Raw genomic sequence first — 18,903 nt, forward strand, 5'->3', positions numbered from 1 at the left:
TGGGCAAAGGTTCTCTTCTGCACATCAATTCTTGAAAATTCTCCCAAGCAATCCAAGTCCACCATTCTCCATCAGCCTTGAACTTCGGGTAAAAGAAGTTCTCTTCAGGACTCACGTTTGCCATCTGGCGTGGGTGCTCTGGATCTCCGGCACTGTCTCTGCGGCCCTTGTTGTGGGATGAAGAGAAGCTAGTTCTGTACTGTGACAGGAGGTGCTCTTAGGAACGCAAAGAGGGACGGTAGGGCCCTGGGGGAGCTGAGGGTAAAGATGTGTTGGTCTTTCTTAAAGAAGACGGACAGAGGATATCCCCAGCGATGGGTAGCTGCATGTTGACGGGCTAAATCCAGCACTGGGCGGAGCATTGCTTTTCTCTGCAGTGTAGCCCAAGAGACATCTGGCAAAATTTTGATTCATATGCCATAAAAGTCCACCTCTCCGGCCTCCCATGCCTTGCGCATTATGCTTTCTTTATGGGAGTAATGATGCAGGGGGCAAATAACGTCTCTTGGCCTGTTGGGATCTACTGAACGCGGGCCAAGCGCTCTATGAAAGCGGTCAAATTCTAATCTTTGGGGGAGTGCAGCACCTGCGAGCTTATGGAAAATGTCTGCTGCTGTAGCAGCAAGGTCCTCAGGGCCTGTTGCCTTAGGCACAGATTGTTCCACCTACTTCTATCCTCCATTTTCTTCATATGTAACTGGAGCATAGTTGCTGCATCCACATGTGCCCCCTGTAAAGATTCCAAATCTGCAACTCTTTGTTCCAGTTCTGACACTGTGGTCTCCCCTGCTGACATTCTAGTGGATAGTGTCTGTAGTTCCCCTCTTACCTCCTGCATCTCCTTGCGGTGCTGTGTTTCAACCCGTGTTATAAGGGATTCAATGTATTTTTTAGTTGGAAGGGCTTTTAACAATGCCCACAGTTCTGCATCACTGCTAGTGTCCCGCAGTGAGGCCAGCGGTGTTTTCGTTCCTGTTTGCAGGGCCGCTGGAGTGTCTGTGAAGGAGTCTGACTCCATCGATGTTGCGGGGGACGTCGGGCGGTCATCCAGACCTCAAGATGATTCCACCGCTGCGCATGGGTCCGCCATCTTGGCAGCGGGGGACACAGGTCGGGGCTGTGTGAGGAGTTGTGCGATATTGCCGCCGCTGTTGCTTGCCCTCTGCACTTTAGATTTCCACTTGGTCTTCCTCCTCTTGGGGTATATGCCGTGCCTGGTGGGGTGGAGTGAGACCAAAATTGCCTCAGCTAGCCGGGATAAAGACTGGAGCTCCGATAAAAGGTGTCCTCAAGCAGTCCAGGCCACGCCCCCTTCTAGTGATCTTTACCTAATGTTTATCGTCTTTGCTGGGTTGGTTGTTGAAGATGCATTACTAGAGAGCTAGAAAACATGCATAGGTGCATGCAGCTTAACTTGGTTTAGCTTCTAAACCAGTGGTCTCCAAACTGTGGCCCAGGGACCAAATGCGGCACTTTGGTTTTTATCTGGCCATAGGGAGCTATTTAATTTCTTACATCAGGGGACACGGAGCCATAGTAGTTACTATGTGGGTTATATGGACCACTGATGGGTAATACTCCCTATATAACCACTCCCACAACTGGGAGTCCTCAGTTTTTTTTGTCAGTGTCTGAGGTGTTGGTCACGAGTAAAGATATGCTGTGCTGAGCTCCACTAGAAGCAATCCTTGCTGAGGCTAGCTATGCTGACCAGACCGGTTCTGATGTATTTTCATGGGCTAAATGAATGGTACCCGGGCTTCATGTCCGAAGAAATTAGGTTTCTTTAGAGAGCTGGACCCTGGGATCCTGTACTTTTTGGTAGTAAGGCCATAAAGTTTTTACTGGCAGGGTGCTGTCACAGGTCCAGGATTGTGGGTATGTATAATGTTGTCATGCCTATGTGTCACCATGGGGGGCTGTAGTGAGCCCTCACCATCCTGAAAACAGCACAGAAGCCTTCATTCTCCTTTCCTCCGGCAAGGGGGGTCTGCTTCTCTTCCTCTGCCCCCAAAATAGTTTTTTTCCCCTTTGGGGGATAAGATGCCAAACTAGTTAACTTTTTTTGTTTCTAAAAAAAAGGAGAGACAGACCGCGGCCGCTCAGCAGAGGATTTACCCCCCCCCCCCCCGCCATGCCTGCCTGTCGACAGGACGCGGCTCGTGTGGGAAAGCACTTACCTGTGAAAGGAGGGGGGGGGGGGGCTAACGGCGTTAAACACCGGCCACACAGGTAGGAAGTTGATTTTAGTGCTGTATATGTGAAAGCTGCTGCTGGCTATGGAGGGACAGAGCAGGAGGATGGCTTGTTCAGGTTAGTGAACACAGGCTTTTTCCCTTTGACACATTATACTTTACCAGGCTAGGATTAATAGCAGCTAATGGTGCTGAACTATAGCCTAGCAATGTACATTCTTTTGCATAGTGCCTCTGCTTTATGCTTCAGGCTATGAATGGTAATGGGACCAGGAACTTCTCTAAAAGGGTCAGTGGGTTTTTTCACTATAAACTGAATCCAGTTCCAAAAGAATGACATCCTCCTCTGAGAGGGATACGGCTAGTCAGATTGAGCCGTCAGGGGAAACTGTTGCATAAAACACTTCAGTTCCTGTATATTTCATACAAAATGTTTTTTTCTTCTACCATTTGTAAATTGGAAAGATTAATGCTATGTCATCTCTCCATAGTGGGGCTAAACATAGCAGATTCCCATCTAGTCCTCAGGACCCTGTTGTTGAGGTGCAGGAGGCTGGGGATCAGGTAGATCTTCCCAAATATTTGTAAGATACTTATTTATCCTCTTCGGAGGATCCTAATAGGCAAGGAGTAGCATCACAAAGACCGGTTGCTTGTGTACTCCCTTACTCAACCTTTTTTGCTGCCTGCAGCTCAGGCTTGAGGTACTTACCTCCAATTGGGTTCATTAGAACCTCCCCCATCTGGGGATGTTTTTTCCTATTCATGCATGGCTAAAAAAGAGCTTATGTATTCTGAATGGGAATATCCGGATAAACAATATTATCCTCCCAAGAAATTCTCCACAAAGAGGATTTCTATGAAGAAAATGGGAGGTTCCAGCAATTGATGCTGCAATCAACTCGATGAGAAGAGTCTCACATGTCCGGTGGATAATGCACTGATGTTAAAGGATCCAACAAATAAAAAGTTGGAACTTCTTTTTAAAGACAATGTCTTTTGCAAGTTCAGTAGCGCAGCCGGTTCTTGCTGCACTTGGTGTATCTCAGTCCATTAGGGAACAGTTTGTGGAGATACCTGAAATTCTGCCTGATCAGCAGGCCCGGCAATGGGCTGGTGTATATGACGCACTATGTCTCACAGTAGATGCTATGAAAGACTCTATCATTTACGCCTTATAGCTTATGCTGGGACTAGTTCATTCTCGCAGAGTTCTGTGGCTGAAATATTGATCAGCCGAAGCACCGTGTAAAAAGCTCTTAGCCAGTTTGTTTCCCCTTCATGAGGTTACGGCTATTTAGAAACGATCTGGATAAGTACATCCAAAGGACCTCTAATGGGGAAAGCTTTCTTTTACCAGTAAAGAAGAGGTTCAGACATTTCTCCTTTAATCGTGCTGCCTCTCCTATGCCAGTGGCATCTGCCTCTAGGCAGTCTCGACAGCCTCAAACATCAGGTTCAAGGGAAAGTCCCCAAGGGCAGCACCAGGGTCAGAAGAGATCTTGGGGCAGAAAGCCCACAAAGCAGAATGCTAAAGCCCTCTCATGAAGGGGCACACCCACTCGTTCGGTTGAGGGGAAAGGTCCTGCGATTCTCAAGATCTGGTAGGAACAATGTCAAGCCAGATGGATTTCTGCAATTTTTTTTCTCTAGGTTACGACTAGAGTTCCGAGAGTTTCCATCTCCTCGTTTTTTTCTAAGGGAAAAATCTTCCCAAGGATCCAAAGAAAAAGAAGTCTCTCTGACCTCTGGATCAGCTGTTATCCCAGTCGGTGACTTCAGATGTTCCTTTAGTGGAATAGGGCACAGGGTTTGGCTCAAACCTTTCACAGTTCAGAACCAGAGAGATAAGACCCATTCTAGATCTCGAAGATCTGAATCGGCACTTAAACATCCGATCCTTTCATAATCCGATCGGTTGTGTCCATCCTGCAAGGAGGGGAGTTTTTTGGCTTTATTCAATATCAAAAAAGTTAATTTCCATGTGCCAAATTTTTCCCGCTCACCAGAAATTTCTGCGTTTTGAAATATAAAATGATCTTTTCAGTTGTGGCCCTGCCATTCGGTTTAGCCACGGCACCACAAGTGTTCTGAAAGATTCTGGCACCTCCTTTAGCCAGATTAAGGGCTCAGGGCATAACGGTCCTAGCCTATTTAGAAGATCTGCTTTTAATAGATCATTCAGTCTCGGGTTTAAAACCAGTCTGAGTCTGATCACAGCCATAACTACCTGAGATCTCTGGGTGGGATACTCAACCTAGGAAGATTCTCCTTAAAACCATCAAGGAAATTACAGTACTTGGGGGGCTGGTTATAGATACCATACAGAAGAAGGTATTCTTACCCCAGATGAGAATCCGTTCCATTGTAGAACTAATTCAACATATCAAAACAAAGGAAATTTCCTTCCATTTGGCTGTGCAGGAGATTTTTAGGGGAAATGGTGGCCTCCTTCAAGGCCGTCCCTTACGTGCAGTTTTTACTCAAAAACTACTTTAAAACACCACCGTCGGTCTGGAATCAAAAGATTCAGGCCTTGTTTGTTTCCCATACGCTTGGCTCCTGACGTGAGTCAGAGCCTAAATTGGTGGTTGTTATCCAGCAAAAGGGAAAATCTTTATCCTGGAAGGTGTTAACAACAGATGCCAGCCTTCTAGGCTGGGGAGCAGCCCTGGAAGAAGATTCTGTCCAGGGGAAATGGTCCAGGTTAGAGGACCTTGCCTATCAACTGTATTTTTTATTTTTTTGGAAGATTCGGGCAGTATGTCTGGCCCTAGAATCTGGGACGGTCAGACTACGGGACTGTCCTGTCAGGTTTCAGTCTGACAAGGCCACGGCAGTAGCTTACATCAATCACCAGGGGGGCACGAGAGGTCATGCAGCTCAAAAAGAGGTGAATAATGTTCTAGCTTGGGCAGAACAAAAAATTCCTTGCCTATCAGCAATTTTCATTTCAGGGATAGAGAATTGGCAGGCGTACTAATTGAGTCACCAACAATTATTTCCAGGAGAATGATCTCTTCACCCTGACATCTTCCTAGCGATATGTCAGAGATTGGGTATTCCGGACATGGACCTATTCGCGTCCAGATTCATCAACAAAGTTGACAACTTTGTGTCAAGAACAAAGGATCCACTAGCAGGTGGAACAGGCGCATTAGTCTTCCCATGGGATCAGTTTTCACTGATCTATGCATTTCCTCCAGTTCTGCTACTTCCACGCCTTCTCTGCAGGATTAGACAGGAACAAAAGAGGTGATTCTGGCGGCCCCAGTGGGTCCCAGAAGATCTTGATTTACCAAGATCATAAAGGTGGCAGTAGGAGTCCTTTGGACTCTGGCATTATAGCCAGACCTTCTCACACAAGGTCCGGTATTTCAGCCTACCTTACAGACGTAAAATGTAACAGGTTTGACTGTTGAATCCCACTCTATAAAAGATCATGGGTGATCTCCTTCGGTAGTGTCTACTTTGATTAATGCCAGGAAGCCGGCTTCTAGAATCACTTATTATAGAGTCTGGAAGGCATATGTTTCTTGGTGTGGATCCAGGGGTTGGCACCCCAGGAAGTATGTCATAGGCAGGATCTCTGATTTCCTGCATATGGGATCTGAAATAAAGCTGGCCTCGACTTCTATCAAAAGCCCGATCCCGGCCTTGTCAGGGTTTTTCAATGGCCTCTTGCTTCCCAATCTTGGTGCGTAGCTTATTCAGGGGGTAACATGGATTATTCCCCATGTCAAAGCACCTCTAAATCCTTGGGATTTAAATTTGATCTTATCGGCTTTACTGAATCAGCCGCTTGAACCTTTACGAGAGATTGCCTTGGTTCTTTTGACAAGAAAGATACTCTTCTAGCAGAAGAAATGGTAACCAGAAATATTATCGGAACTAGCAGCGCTGTCTTGTAAAGAGCCATATTTGATCATGCATAAGGAAGAGGTGTTTTTTTTTTGTCTCATCCTGAATTCCTACCAAAAGTGGTAACTGTTTTTTTTCATCTAAACCAACATATTATTTTTGCTTCTTTCTCCCCAGAGCCTCAATCTAGGGAAGAAAAAGCACTACATTCCCTTGATGTAGTAAGAGCGATCAGAGTCTATGTAAAGGCGACCGCTCAGGTTCGCAAAACACGTTTTGTTTGTACTGCCAGAAGGTCCAAAATGGCAGTGTCAAAATCTACTATTTTCCAAATTGATTTGTCAAATGATTGTTCAAGCTTCGACTTTCCTTCTTATGCTAGAGCACTAGAGGTGTGCATCTTCACTGGCCTCACGATTCGATTCAATCACGATTATCAGGTCAACGATTCGATTCGATTCCACAATGCATCACGATGCATCCCGATTACTGCGTGCGGTTTTCATTAAGAAAAATTCAAGCAGAACTTAATTTTCTTATTTTATATGTTCTTACAGTGTAGTGACCAAACAAAAAAAAAAGCAATCAATATATGGGCTGCATAAGTGCCTTAGTGCTTACTGGATCTTGAAAGAACAGAGCAGGGGAGGGAGACAGATAGGGAGAGAAAGGGACAGTTCAGTTATCATCGTTTAATGCAAAATGCAGTTCTTACTCATTCAGGGAGGAGGCTGGAAGTTCACACAGCTTGGAATGTGTATCTGCTGACTGTTCTTCATATCTCCCGCGCACACCCCCCCTTCCTCCTCTCTCCTTCACATCTGATAGCTCGGGATAGGAGAGTGGACGGCTGGGCAGGCAGACAAAGGGAGAGAGGGGAGGAGGAGGAGGAGGGGCAGCTGTAATCAATGCATGGTTCATCTCCATTACTGGGAGGGGCAGTGAACTTCTCTGGGCTGTGTGAGATGGGTGTCAGAGACACTCTGCTCAGCTGCAGCCACCAGCCTCTAAATGTACAGACTGATTCTCCTGTCCTACAGATGGGAGAAATCAGTCTGTTTTCTCAAACTGTCACTGCATGGCTCCCCCACAGTGCAGGATCTCCAGGGCTCAGTCTCAAGTTAGACTTCAGCAAACCCTGATTGTTCCGCCACTGCTATCCCACGGATGTGATGACAGCTTGTGATCTGTCTCACAGCTCCGTGCGGCTCTGCGCCCGCCCATCGGGGAGATGAGAGGGGTGTCCCGTGTCCACAGCTACGAATCCTGAGGAGGGGGAGAGCCTGGGTGGGGGCAGCATGCTAAGGTTAAATCATCCATTAGCCGGGTAACAGAGCCAGGCTGCAGCCGATCGGTGCAAAGACACTGCTATGGGGGGGGGGGGGGAGGGGGAGGAGCCGAAATGATGTCATGCATAATCGATTACTCTGGCTCCCCGCATCATTGCCGAACGGGAAGGGCGGAATCGCAATGCATCCATTCGGCGATCATTTTCAACACCCCTATAAGAGCACACTCATCCAGGGCGATTAGTGTCTATTGGGTGGTGCATCATCAGGCCTCTATGGCTCAGATCTGTAAGGCTGCGACTTGGTCTTCGGTTCATACGTTTAACAGATTTTATCAAATCGATATTAAAGGTCATGAAGATATTGCCTGTGGGCGCAGTATACTGCAGGCTGCAGTATGGGTCCTCTGGCATCCTGTTTTTAGTTGTCTCCTTCCCCTTCAGTTGCCATTGCTATGGGACATCCCACATAGTAACTACTATGGCTCTGTGTCCCCTGATGTAAGAAAAGAAAACAGGATTTTTTAAACGGCTTACCTGCAAAATCCTTTTCTTTGATGTACTTCAGGGGACACAGAGGGCCCTCCCTTCTTGGTATACACTTGTATTGCTTTGCTACAAAACTGAGGAATCCCAGTTGTAGGAGGGGTTATATAGGGAGTACACGTCTTGCCTTAGGGGCATGCCAGTGTCCATCACCTATCAGTGGTCCATATAACCCACATAGTAACTACTATGGCTCGTGTCCCCTGATGTACAGCAAAGAAAACGATTTTTACAGGTAAGCTGTTTTAAAAATCCTGTTTTTTTTTTTTTTTTTTTTTGTTTTTTTATCCACTGATACCAACAATGGGACATAATCCCCCCCACAGACACCAATGAGGGGATACTATTCCTTCCACTGACATCAAAGCCGGGGCATTGTTTATTCCCACTGACGTCAGAACGTTTTCAACTCCACAGTCCAGCCCCCCTTAAAGTGGAAGTCCATGCTAAAACTAAAATCCCTGCGTCTATAGCCACCAACATTCTAAAGCTAACCTATCTAGCCATGTAAAGAAAAAAAAAATCTGTATACATACATACCTTTTCTGCTGGCGATCTGACTCAATCTCCAGTGTTACTATGGGGCTTTAGTTATCGGGCAGTGTTGCCAACCCCCCCGAAGTGAAATTTACTGGCAGAGCGACAATTTACAAATGGCACCAATTGTTTTACTGGCAAAAAAAAATAATAATCATGAAATGTACTAGCAGATCCATATTCTTTACTGGCACTGCAAAAAAAAAAAGTACCTAAAATAACTGTTTTTAGTGCTAAACAGTGCAAATATCAACGTTTGAACTATAAACACAGTGCTAATGATATTAGCAATGTGTTTAAGTTAGACAAAAGTCAAAAAACATATTTCTCAATTTACATGAAAGTTAAGTTACTATAACCCAGCACAGAGCGGGGTGGGGGTACTGTCATAGATCAGCTGCAGAGCTGATCTGTGTTTTACCTTTACTGGTGTGGGTCGGCTGGCACCTATTGTTCCACTAGCTTGTGTTCAGCTCTGCTGCACTCTTCAGCTATGGGTGTCACTGGCTCCACCTGTTGCTTAATTATATCATTCCTTCCTGCTACATCCTGTCCAGCCCCCCATGTGTTTCTCTATTTAAATTCCTTCCAGATCAGCTTCTGGTTGCTTGAGCAATGCTTGTTTCTGAGCCCCCTTCGTGTAACCTGCTTTAATCTGACCTCTTGTGAACTGACCTCTCGTGTACCAACTCGGCTTGTCCTGATTACATTGTCTGCAGTCTGCCTTGACCTTGTTTTGCTTCCCGGCTCTCCTTTGCTTCATCCATCCATCCATCCATCTTTGTCTGACTGTGTCTTCTGGTACTCCCCTAGCGAGCAGGGTTGAACCCGGGGGTCGTCACCTGGGGTCAGCACGCAGCTAAGCCCAAACCCTCGTGAGGGGGTCCCTGGCAGAATACGGGCTGGCCATTAGACTCCACACCCTCAGGGATCCCGTGTCACTTGCTTACCTGTGGGATCACTGTAGTAGTAGTACCATGCCAGGGCTGGCCTGCGAGATAAACATCTCGCAGGGTCGCATACGAACGCGCTCTGGTCCGAGGTACAGCGGTCCCTTTGCCAATAGCCCCCACTTCGTTGGTGAGGAGTTCTGTCTTGAGGGTGATCCACACCATGGATCGTAAGTATGGTTCCCTTCTCCTCCTTTGTGCAGTTTGGGGTGGACGCGTGTACCCTCCAGGGATGGTCGGACCTGCCTACAGGATGCCTCCTCCCATCCTAAAGACCCTTGAGCTGGGCTTCCCCCTCCCCCCATGGAAATTTCAGGGCAGGCAGCAGGGACCCCTGCGGGTCTCCCCCGCCATTGCCCTTCTGAGTGGTGTGTGTCAGCCATTGCAATATGGGGGGTTTCCAGTGCAGAGAGTGCAGCGGAGACCCCTAGGAGCATGCCCTGCTGCGTGTGTAGTGTGAGGTAGTGTGAAGTTTGGGGGGTCCCAGTGCTGAGAGTGCAGCGGTGCAGAGTGTACAGCGGTATCCCTTTAAATGTTCACCTGGCCTGGTGGCTTATGGTACCTTTTTAGAGGGGGGTCCCCTTGCAGAGGGTGCAGCGATTTGTTGAAGGCACAGAGAGGATCCTGGCAGCATGCTTCAGCATGTCAAATGACTGGTGGCCATGTTTGGGCGGTCCGATGACATCACGGCAGCCATTTTCCCTTGGTTTGGCTGCTGGCCGGCGGCTATTTTCCCTTAGTCTAAGCAGACAGCTGGAGCATCGTGGAGATGCCAGGGCTCTTCCTCTTCCTGCCCGGGATGGATGAAATGGGCGCCGACCACTGGTGTTTGCTGGGTCCAAATTACGGCACTCTTCCTGGCTGGGAGGGTGAGTCTTTGGGGGTCCTTGTGTATCTTCCCCTCTGCTGAATAGGTACCCTGGCCATTCGTGTGCCCAAGATCCCTTTTGTACTACAGGGTCTTCTTTCCTATGGAGCCTCATGATCACATCCCTGACCCATCCGATAGTGAGGATGAGTCCACTGCGGTCTCGGCAGTAAGTGAAAAAGCGCCGGTGGATGCAATTGTTACTGCGGTGATGGACACTCTAAAGATGAAGGATGCAGCTAACAGGGCCACAGATGTGGCTGTGTCTTTTGATATGCATAATGCCGTGTACACACGTAGCGGACTATCCTTTTCCTTTTGTACTACAGGGTCTTCTTTCCTATGGAGCCTCAGGGTCACCTCTCACCCACTGATCCCCTCATGGAGGTAACAGGTCCCCCGAAACCCCAGCTTTCCATGGTTGCGCTGACAGCGGTCTTTGAGTAATTGGTATCCCTGCTGGAAGTAGTGTGTGGGCAAAGACCCAGGAGGAAGCATCCCCAGCCTTCCTCTGCTGAGTCTGTCTCATCTAATTCTGGGCTTGATGCAGCTGGAACGTAGCCTGTCCAGGGGGGTTTAATATCTTTCCCCCTGACCCATCCGATAGTGAGGATGAGTCCACTGCGGTCTCAGCAGTAAGTGAAAAAGCGCCGGTGGATGCAATTGTTACTGCGGTGATGGACACTCTAAAGATGAAGGATGCGGCTAACAGGGCCACAGATGTGGCTGTGTCTTTTGATATGCATAATGCCGCGTACACACATAGCGGACTATCCGGCGGACTTCCCGCCAGACTTTCCGAACGAGCTACTTGCCCACACACGGCACTTTTTCAGAGGACTAATACAGCGTACTAAATCCGCCGGACTATCCGCTGTACTTTTGAAATGAACGGACTCGCCCGCACACGCGGTGGAAAGTCCGCTCATTTTGAGTGCGTCTCCAGGTACCCGGGGCCAGCGAAGGAGGTGTCGCTGGCCCCGTCACCTGGTATGGACTTAAAGGGGAATCCCTACGCCAAAAAATCGGCGTGATGGTCCCCCCCAGGTCCATATCAGACCCTTATCCGAGCACGCTACCCGGCCAGGAAGGGGGGGGGGAGACGAGCGAGCGCCCCCCCCCCCCCTCCTCCTGAGCCGTACCAGGCTCATGATGTCACAGTCCCAGCATCCTCTGGGACTGTGACATCATAATGGGCAGGGACATCATCCGGCGCTGTCCCTATACAAGTCGCCGCGCGCCGCGTCCCTGCCATTGTGAGCGGAGGCAGCGACGAGGCAACATTTGAAGAGAAGAACAGAAGACGGCGATAGAAGACCATGCCACCGCCTGTAAAAGAGCTAGAAGAAGGCACGGTGGCCCAGCAAGAAGAACCTAAGAGGGGGACAAGACCCCCGAAGAGGGGGACAAGACCCCGAAGTTGGAAGAACAGGGCAGCGAAGAAGAATGTCGGGCTCCTCCGCTAGTAAAAGAGCTAGCAGAAGATAGCGGAGGAGTCCGGCGAGAAGACCCCCCCAAAGACGGACAGAAGACCCCTGGAGCTGTGCAATAAACTATTTTAACCCTTGTGTGTTGTGTTTTTATTTATTTTTTTACTTTTTTCACAGGTGAATGGGTAGGGGTACATTGTACCCCATACTCATCCACATAGGGTTGGGGGGGGGCGGTATCCGGGGGCCCCCTTATTAAAGGGGACTCCCGGTTTCCGATAAGCCCCCCGCCCGCAGACCCTGTCAACCAATGGCCAGGGTTGTCGGGAAGAAGCCCTTGTCCTCATCAACATGGGGACAAGGTGCTTTGGGGTGGGGGGCACGTGGCCTGGTATGGCTCAGGAGGGGGGGGGCGCTCGCTCGTCCCCCCCTTTCCTGGCCGGCTGGGTAGCGTGCTCGGATAAGGGTCTGATATGGACCTAGGGGTTACCCCCACACCGATTTTTCGGCATAGGGATTCCCCTTTAAGTCCATACCAGGTGACGGGGCCAGTGACGCCTCCTTCGCTGGCCCCGGCTACCTGGAGACACGCTCAAAATGAGCGGACTTTTCTCCGCGCTGGAAAAGTCCGCTCATTTCAAAAGTACGGCGGACTGGCACACACCCGGCCGGATTGTCCGCCAAAATGCGAGTCCGACGGAAAGATTGGAGTGCAAAACTACTTTCTAAGTCTGCCAGACTTTTGGGTAAAAAAAAAGTCCGCCGGAGCCTACACACGGGGGGATTGTCCAGCGCACTTGAGTCCGCCGGAATTTTCCACCGGATTGTTTGATCGTGTGTAGGAGGCATAAGTCACCTCACACAACAAAGGTGTTTCCTCATCTGCCTTATTTTGAAAGATTCACCTATAAGGAATGGAAACAATGAAAGTCACCATTTGTGATTCCTAAATGTTTCTCAGTATGCTACGCCTTTGAAGAAACTCTTTAAAAAGTGGACTACCCCACCAGTGGTGGACCATCCTGTTTCCAGGTTGAATAAAGCAACCATCATCCCAGTAGAAGAATCCCTGTCCTTTAACCACTTGCTTACTGGGCACTTAAACCCCCCTCAGTCCCAGACCAATTTTCAGCTTTCAGCGATGATGCACTTTGAATGACTATTGCGCGGGCATACAACACTGTACCCAAATGAAATTTTTATCATTTTTTTCCCCACAAATAGAGCTTTCTTTTGGTGGTATTTAATTACAGCTCGGAGTTTTATTTTTTGCTAAACAAACAAAAAAAGATGCATAAAAAATCATGTTTAATAGTTTGTTATAAAATTTTGCAAACGGGTCATTTTTCTCCTTCATTGAAGTGCGCTGATGAGGCGGCACTGATAGGCTGCACTGGTGGGCACTAATGGGCTGCACTGGTGGGCACTGATGGGCTGCACTGGTGGGCACTGATGGGCTGCACTGGTGGGCACTGATGGGCTGCATTGGTGGGCACTGATAGGCTGCACTGGTGGGCACTGATAGGCATAGTTAAAGCGGCACTAATAGGCACAGATAAGGCGGCACCGATGGGCACAGATAAGGCGGCACTGATGGGCAAAGATGGGCACAGATAAGATGGCACGGATGGGTGGCACAGATGGGCACTGATAGGTACCACTGATAGATGGGACTGATGGGCACTGATAGGTGGCACTGATAGGTGGCTCTGATAGGTGGCACTGCTGGGCACTGGTAGATGACACTGATGGGCACGGATATGTGGCGCTGGGGTGCAGCACCTTTGAGGCAGATTGTGGGCACTGCTGGGTGGCACTGTGGGCACTGCTGGGTGGCACTGACGGGGGGAACTTACTTTTTATTAATGTGGCACTGGCAGGGGGCAGGTGGGCACTAGCAGGGCTGGCCGTGATCGGGACTGATGTCCCGATCACTGCCGCCGGTGATCGGCTTTTTTTTTTCTCCTCACGCTGACAGCGCGAGGAGGAATAATAGCCGATTACCGGCTCCGTTATATCACATGATCAGCTGTCATTGGCTGACAGCTGATCACGTGATAAGGGGTCGGGATCGACCCCTTGCACGGATCGGTGATCAGGCGAGTCTCATAGACTCGCCGATCACAGAGCGCGCCGCGCGCGCCCCTCAGGGGGCGCGCAGGCCGCTCGTGCACGGGACGACGTCAATAGACGTAGTCCCGGAAAAGGAGAGCCGCGCTGTAGCCGTCATTCGGCTATAGCGCGGGTCTCAAGTGGTTAAGGACCCGGCTGACAGGAAAGCGGAAGCTGTGGTATGCAGCATTTTGCACCAGTGTCTGGGTAGTGAGAAGATTCCTGCTGCTTATGTTGATTTAGCGGACCAGTTGGTCCATGGGCTGCAGTATATTTGTAATGCCGCTCCTGTGCTGTCCAAGATTTCTGTTTCAACGGTGGTGATTAGACGTGTGCTGTGGCTTAAAAATTGGTCGGCAGACCAAGCCTCTAAAAAAAGCTTTCCTTAATCTGCCCTTTCAAGGTGACCGCCTGTTTGGGGTTACCCTGGATGATATCATTAAGAGTGTCACGGGGCGAAGAGTAACTTCCTGCATCAATCCAGGAAAGATAAGGAGTCTCGTTGCAAATGGAGGCCTGCCTTCTCAGCCCATAGGAAATTCATTCAGGGGTCCCGGGACTGCAGATTAAGGAAACGGATCTCTCAAGTCTTCCCTGGGAAGTTCCAAGCAATCTTGGTCTGTTAAGCCTAGAGCAGGCTTCTCCGGATCCACTGACAAAGACTCCTGGTGGCTGTAAACATCCCTTGAAAGTTATCTCTCAAAGAGGACCAGTTGTACCGAGGACTGAGCTTCCATCCTACTTTACAGTAACTGGTTTTAAAGAGGAAGTAAACCCTGATGGGTTTTTCTTCCTCTTTCATTCACTGCAAAGGCAAAGCATAATGGACTACTATGCATAGTAGTTATACTGACTGAGTTATACTGACTGAGGACAGCCCATGAGCGTAGCCAGTTTTTTTTTGTTGTGCCTAGTCCTACTCCTGTGGAGGCAATATAACCCAATGGTCAAGATTAAGGAGGTGCTGTGTCTGTCAATGAACTCAGAGAAATGGAAAAATCTAATTTTCTGACACCTTTATATCCAACTCTTGCCTTGTTTTTAAGTAAAAATTGTAGTGAAGGAGTATGGTTTCAGTTGCTCACCTTTTCAGCATTTTCTGAATTAATGACCTCAAGCAATTGTGCAGATCAGAATTCATGGCTTCTGATCTGCATGCTTGATTATAACTCCAAAAGTATTGAAGCTGGCCAGGCACCTAGCATTCAGAGAGTTCAGAAATTGAAGTTGAAATTAAATTTATATTTTCTCAGTATGTTTTCTTTTAAGCAAACCTTCAGTAAAGGAAACTATCTAGGCTTCTGTTCTTCCTGCTGGCAATGCTCGTTGCTATGCTAATATAATAGCTTCAGTATTATAAGTATAACTAAAGGCAATATAAAAATGAGCCCTCGCGCCACTAAGTGATAAAGTGACTAAAGTGAAAATATATTTAAATTAGTGTACTACCAAAAATAGAAAATATGCAAAAAATAGTAAATAGCATATAAACAATAAAGTGATTAAAAGTGCAGGTGCTACTTAATAATGCAAAAAAATGCAGCGGGACAAAATAGTAAACACAAACTATCAAGTGAAATGAATAAAACAAAGAGTCCTGCGCAAATCGTGCCACTCTATAAAATACAAAAAAATATATATATATATATATATATATATATAAAAATGAAAACGTGAAACAGTCAATGTGTAAATAAAAAATATATTCCAAGAATCGCACCCAAATGAGTGAGGATAAAATATGGAAAAAAGCGGGACCAGATATTCCAAAGTCCACTAATCCAGGCTCTCAGAACTCTCACCTTAAGATGAAATATGCAAGCACATCCAATAAAGATCCAGAAACTTCTCCTTTGATTCACTGTGTTAAGCCATTAAGGAAATGCAGGTGAAGGATGTAATAAAAAATTCCGCCACTAGAGGGCCAATCCCAGCTTATAAGTATTGCACTGTAGATATAGACATCTATTCCGTAGTATATGGCTCGAAAAAAACACAAGGGAGAGGGGAGGAGAGAGAGAGAGAGAGGGGACTCCAATCGTGTAGTAATTTAGATAAGCAGATAAATTTATTAAAAAACGCCAAGATTCTCACATTTTAAACAGTAAAAAATCACAGTAAAAATTCACAGAGAGAGGAAGATGGTGATCTGGCGTCTTCCGCCAGTCTTATGCTACTTCCGGTTTGTCCTACGGCCACTCCCTACGCGTTACGTCATACCACGTGACTTCTTCATGGGGATGATCATAGGCACTGGTAGGTGGCAAGGATGGGCACTGATAGGCGGCATTGTAGTGTACAGATGGGTGCCAATCAGTGCCAAACAATGCATGCCAATCAGTGATGCCCATTGTGGGCACTGATTGGCATCCATTGTGGGCACTGACTGGCATCCCTGGTGGTCTAGGGTGGCTTACCTGGTCCTGGGCATCTCTGGTGGTCCAGACCCCCCCGTCAGAGGAGCAGCCGCTCAGCTCTCTATTTGCGTCTGACAGACGTGAGTGAGGAAAAGCCGATCAACGGCTCTTCCTATTTACACTGTGATCATGGTAAAGAGTCTACGTCAGAGACTCTTTACCAAGATCATAGTTACGGTGTGTCAGACTGACACACCGCAACAACGGACGCCGCAATATGGCTTAATATCCTGTGGACGTCATATGAGGTCCGGTCAGGATATTGAAACCACTTTGCCGCCGTCATTCTGCTATATGGCGGGTGGCAAGTGGTTAAGTACTATGAACTGACCCGAAACATGTATGCATCTCAGGTGTTCAACTTACTTCCCTTTGACTTTATCTGTATACTTTTCTTCATATCAATGACCTGGAAAGTACTGAAGATGGACAGTTCAACGATTTGTATTCTTAGGTCAACACTGGCAACCCTGTATTTCCTTTAGTATAGATTTCTATTCAGCTTGCACAAAACATAATGTGACAAATTCTGCTGTCAGGTTTATGGTATGCAAATGTGGTATTTCCTGTCTTGAGAGAAAATGATGGAATGTGGAACTGCATCACTGGGTGCAGACTGACAGTGGTTCCATACAGACAGGTTTTATTTTCATACTTTTGGTTACAAGCATTACACAAGATTTTATAGTTCACACACGGATTTTAAAAAAAGCAAAGGAATCCCATCCTTTGCCATTGCTTTCGCAAACTAAATGTCATCCACAGAGTTTAGATCTACTTTTTGTAAAGAAAAAATGGAGGCTTACAATGCTGTCTAGCCACTCTATTTTTACATTTTCTCCTCTTCTTTTATTGACTTCAATCTAGATTACTCACTAAAATGCTGATTTAGTCTGTTTCTACATGAGAGCTATCCAGATTGGTCTTTCCTCAGTCTACCTTTAAAATGCTGTAGCCAGATGTGCAGGACTAGCCTGGAAAGTGACTTTGGGTACTGGGTTCCACTTGTGCTGTTCACTCAATAAAAGTTAGCTTTCCAGTCACTTCAGTACTCCGGGGTGAGCACTAAGCTAATTCGTTGATTGTACTGCTGGGTGCCTTTCAAGGTGCAGATATCTACTGGGTGTAATGTCACATGCTCTTGCCTGCTGTTCATCGTTGAGGATGCATCTCAAAACCACCATGTGGAACTCTGATTCCTTACTACTACATGCTAACATCAACCAGGTCACCTCCAGCTACCCAACCCTCATCCAGCAACATCTGCCAGTTAGTTAAAAAAAAAAAAATCAATAAAAAAGTCGGCACAAACAAAACTAAACCACATACCTACCATATAAATCTTTCAAATGCATGAATAATAGATCTCCCAAGTCCAAAATGCAGTGTAATGTCTACTTATATGCAAATTATAATAGTGGGGGGAAAAAAAAGCATATATATATATATATATCTATATATATAATATAGTCCACCTCCTTTTTCTTCCACCTCAGTTTGAGTCCATAAAAAATGAAACGTGCACCAGTGAATATTCTAAATGAATTACCACCACAGAGTGCTTCTTCCACCTTCCAAACAGGCTGCTTATCTTAGATTTTGACCCATTGAAAAAAAAGGTCAATGTGCACCTTGCCCTTTATTATTAGGGCTTTGTCTCCAAGCAAACTATCACCTGTGTCTTTCTCCACATTTCCTCCAATTGTAGCTCAAAGGAACAAAAATAACTTCATTGCGCACTATATCAGCTTACCTGACTAAGGCTACTTTTTCACTGGGGTGTTGGGGGTGTCGGCGGTAAAGCGCCACTATTTTTTGTGGCGCTTTACCGTCGTTTTAGCACTGCTATTTGGCCGCTAGCGGGGTGCTTTTAACCCCCGCTAGTGACCAAAAAAGGGTGATGGGCAGGGGCGCTGCTCCTACGGCACTGCAAAGATGCTGCTTGCAGGAATTTTTTTTTTTTTTAACCATCCTGCAAGCGCACTGCTCCAGTGTGAAAGCAGTCGGGCTTTCACACTGGAGTGAAAGGAGAGGCTCTTTACAGGCGCTATAGTGCCTTTTTTTGTTTATAGCGCAAAAAATAAAAACCACAGAGGTGATCAAATACAACCAAAAGAAAGCTCTATTTGTGGGGAAAAATAGGATTTTTTGTGCTCACCGTAAAATTCTTTTCTCTTTAATTCACTGACTGACACAGCTCCTATCTTTAGACCGTTGGGTTGTTACACCACCTTTAGGAGAGGACTAGGCATGACATGTTAACATGTAATATAAAAAACAGAACTTTCTAGTTCTGCTCAAGGGGCGGTCCCTTAGGTAACAACCCCTCAGCCTGCCTTGCAGCTTCAGTATGTCAGCAAGCAGTATAACGTAAAGAAAAATAGGAGGGGCGGGTGCTGTGTCAGTGGGTGAATTACAGAGAAAAGGATTTTACGGTGATTACAAAAAATCCTATTTTCTCTTATATTCACCGACTGACACAGCTCCTCTCTTTAGACCATTGGGACGTCCCCAAGCAGTGCCAAAACGAGGGGTGGGAAAACAGCATAAAACTTCACCCACCATGGCATGTGGGAACTAGTATAAACTTTACCCACAAAAACAACAGCGTGTGGGAAACTAAACTTTTTTACCCACAAAAAAACAGGGTGCTCCTCAATAGAGAGGCACTACCCTCAAACCGCACCAGAACTGCGGTA

General features: G+C 47.1%; 1 long non-coding RNA gene across 1 annotated transcript in view; it reads right to left on the reverse strand.

Annotated features, from left to right (window-relative positions):
* The window catches only part of LOC143962977 (uncharacterized), a 45,406-nt gene extending 38,402 nt beyond the window's left edge, over nt 1–7,004 (reverse strand). Inside the window, exon 1 of the long non-coding RNA XR_013270851.1 lies at nt 6,772–7,004. This is a non-coding gene — a long non-coding RNA (uncharacterized LOC143962977). The remainder of the gene's footprint in view (nt 1–6,771) is intronic.
* Between the last annotated feature and the right edge of the window lie 11,899 nt (nt 7,005–18,903).

Source organism: Lithobates pipiens, unplaced genomic scaffold (assembly GCF_037356315.1).
Source record: "Lithobates pipiens isolate NorthernLeopardFrog02 unplaced genomic scaffold, aLitPip1_a1.2 Scaffold_8, whole genome shotgun sequence".
Classification (NCBI taxonomy): domain Eukaryota; kingdom Metazoa; phylum Chordata; class Amphibia; order Anura; family Ranidae; genus Lithobates; species Lithobates pipiens.